Genomic DNA, 3,083 nt, shown 5'->3' with positions numbered 1-3,083 from the left:
CCGTGGGATTTCTTTGGAAGGAATGATGCTAAAGCTAAAACTCCAGTACTTTGGCCACCTCATGCAAAGAGTTGACTCATTGGAAAAGACTCTGATGCTGGGAGGGATTGGGGGCAGGAGGAGAAGGGGACGACAGAGGACGAGATGGCTTGATGGCATCACTGACTCGATGGATGTGAGACTGGGTGAACTCCAGAAGTTGGTGATGGACAGGGAGGCCTGGCTTGCTGTGATTCATGGGGTCGCAAAGAGTCGGACACGACTGAGCGACTGATCTGATCTGATCTGATGACTGATAAGGGGTTAGTATCCAACATATATAAAGAGCTCGTATAACTCAACATAAAAAAAAAAAAAAACCTCAGTTGAAAAATGAGCAGTAGACTTGAATAGACATTTTCTAAAGAGGAAATGCACGTGGCGAACAGGCACATGAAAAGATGCTCACCTTTGACAATCATCTAGGAAATGCAAATCAAAACCTCAATGAGATACCACCTCACACCTGTCAGAATGGCTATCATCCAAAAGAACACAAATAACAAATGTTGGCAAGGACGTGGGAAAAGGGAACCTTGTTACACTGTTGGCAGGAATGTACTTTGGTGCAGCCACTGTGGAAAACAGTAAGGAGATTACTAAAATAATAAATATAGAATTACCGTATGATCCAGCAATTCCACTCCTGGTGTATATCAAAAAAAAAAAAAAAAAAACCCAAAACACTAATTCAAAAAGACAAATGCACTGCAATGTTCATAGAAACATTATTTATAACTGCCAAGATATGGAAAAAACCTATGTCTGTCAACAGATGAAGGACAAAGAAGATGTGGCACAGGCGAGACGCTGAGTCTCAACATCCCCTGTCCACCATGGTGCTGGGCACTGGCCTGCCTTGCCTGTCTCCGGAGGCCCAGATAAATATCGCAGTGATGCTGATGCTGGCAAGCAAACTGAAGCGCGAGGACAGTCTCAAAGGTCCTGGGTGTCACCCACAGCCTCTGACTCCACTCAGCGGGTTTCTGTGACAGACAGGCTGTTTGTTAAAGAGGTTATAGAACTTGGATCTAATTTACCTTATAGGTGTAAAGTGCATTTTTCCGACCCAAGCGAGCTTCATTGCTTTCAGCTGTCACCCTAGATAACAGTTACTAACAGGTTGGAAAATTTCAGTTTGAAGCTGAAGTTTTCGATGCATACAACACAGTGCCTCCCAAAGTGAACTGCTTGACCCAGTTCTGGCACCCCAAGTCCACAGGAAAAGGCGAGATACGTCTCAGGGCACTGACTGGGCCCCCACAAGTGGGGACTAAACTCTTTATTTACTGATCCTTTGAATTTTGGTGATCCACTGGATATAGAAGCTGCAGAACATCGTTTAGGGGACAAGGAGGTCTTCTGGAATAAAGGGGAAGACTACATTAAGCATTACACCAGAGGATATGGGGAGAGGACTGCAGGGCCCTGAACTGTGCCTTAGAAGTTCGTCTCCAACTGAAACCAGAAGGGAGCCTCCTCCCAAGTACTCAGCTCCCCTCAGTCCCACTGGGCCATCCAAGTCCTGTGATCCCATGTTGTCCCGAGGAAGAGCCTCTTCCAGGCCACCCATTGCAGACAGAGAGCCCCACATAAATATAGCCAGAAAATATATTTGGGGTTCTAAAAGAGTTATCTGCTTACCTTAAGATGCTTATTTTTTGAAACTATACCGCATGGACTATTGATGAGATTCTCGAGAAGTTGTAATGAACTCAGCATTGAGGCTTGAGTTTGGTTTTCCCCCTCTCTGAGTTAGTCCTTGCACGGGTGTTGCTAAGGATGTGTTCAGCGCAGTCACAGATTGGCGCTCAGAACCCTGCTACAGACTGTGATTGGAGGCGAATTCTCGTAGCTGCTCCCACGAATGTCGGTCCCTACTTAAATGCAGTGAAGCTTCCCAGAGTACAGAGCCATTCACTGTAGAGCTCTTACCGCAATGTATATTTTACTGAATTTGGAAGAAATAATCCATGTCCCAGGGCCTCGCTTATGGCTCCGAGGGTGAAGAGTCAACCCTCCATGCGGGACACCTGGGTTTGATCCTTAGGTTCAGAAGATCCCTTGGAGGAGGGCATGGCAACCCCCTCCAGTATTCTTGCCTGGAGACTCCCCATGGACAGAGGAGCCTGGCGGGCTACATTCATGGGGTCTCAAAGAGTCAGACACGACTGAGCGACTGACCACAACACGGCAATCCATGTCCCAAGAGTTCCCGGTGCTGGAGAAGAGACTACGGCAGGCCCTGAGCACCGCACACTGGGCCGGACGGTGATGGGAGGCCGGGAGCCAGCAGAGAGGTCTGGCAGTGGCTGTGGGTGGCCTGGCATGTAATGTGGTCTCCCCACAGTTCACATCAGGGGATGCGCTACCCTCCTCTGATACCCCTGTGAGTTCTACAAGATCTCCTCTCCCCCTGGCAGGACTCATGTGTCTGATGTAGTTTTGGGGGCTGGATTCTGATTCCCTGAACCTCAGCCTCAACCTCCTCATAATGCGTGGTTTCCAGGTGATGCATGGTGCTTGACAGTAAAAGATTTTTGTCTCTTAAAAAAGGAAGAAGAAGTGGTTTATATATACAATGAAATGCTACTTGATCATAAAAAAGAAGGAAATTTTGCCATTTGCAGCAATATGGGTGGACTTGGAGGGCATTATGCTAAGTGACATAAGTCAGAGAAAGACTGACCGTATGCGATCACTTATATGTGGAATCTACAGTAGAACAAGCTAATGCCTATAATGAGAAAGAAGCAGACTTACAGATACAGAGGACAAACTAGTGGTTACCAGTTTAGGGGGAAAAGTGCGGAGGGGGGTGAAGAGGTACAAACTGTTAGGCATAAAATAGACTACAAAGACATTGGACAGCATGTGGAACACAGGCAATGTTTTACAACTAAAAAGGGAGTATAAGCTTTAAGACTGTGAATCAGTGTAGTGTAGACCTGTGACTTACATAGTCTTGTGCATCAACTAGACTCAATATAAAATATTAATCTCATCCCCCCAAAGAAAAAAATACAGTGATTTTATGCTACCTT

General features: G+C 46.2%; 1 pseudogene; it reads left to right on the top strand.

Annotated features, from left to right (window-relative positions):
* The first annotated feature begins 935 nt into the window (after nucleotides 1-935).
* LOC109573150 (NEDD8-conjugating enzyme UBE2F-like) lies at nucleotides 936-1,471 on the top strand (annotated as a pseudogene).
* Nucleotides 1,472-3,083: the final 1,612 nt, after the last annotated feature.

Source organism: Bos indicus, chromosome 19 (assembly GCF_029378745.1).
Source record: "Bos indicus isolate NIAB-ARS_2022 breed Sahiwal x Tharparkar chromosome 19, NIAB-ARS_B.indTharparkar_mat_pri_1.0, whole genome shotgun sequence".
NCBI lineage: Eukaryota > Metazoa > Chordata > Mammalia > Artiodactyla > Bovidae > Bos > Bos indicus.
The sequence above is the reverse complement of the archived record's forward strand: the minus strand, read 5'-3'. Positions and strand labels throughout refer to the sequence as shown.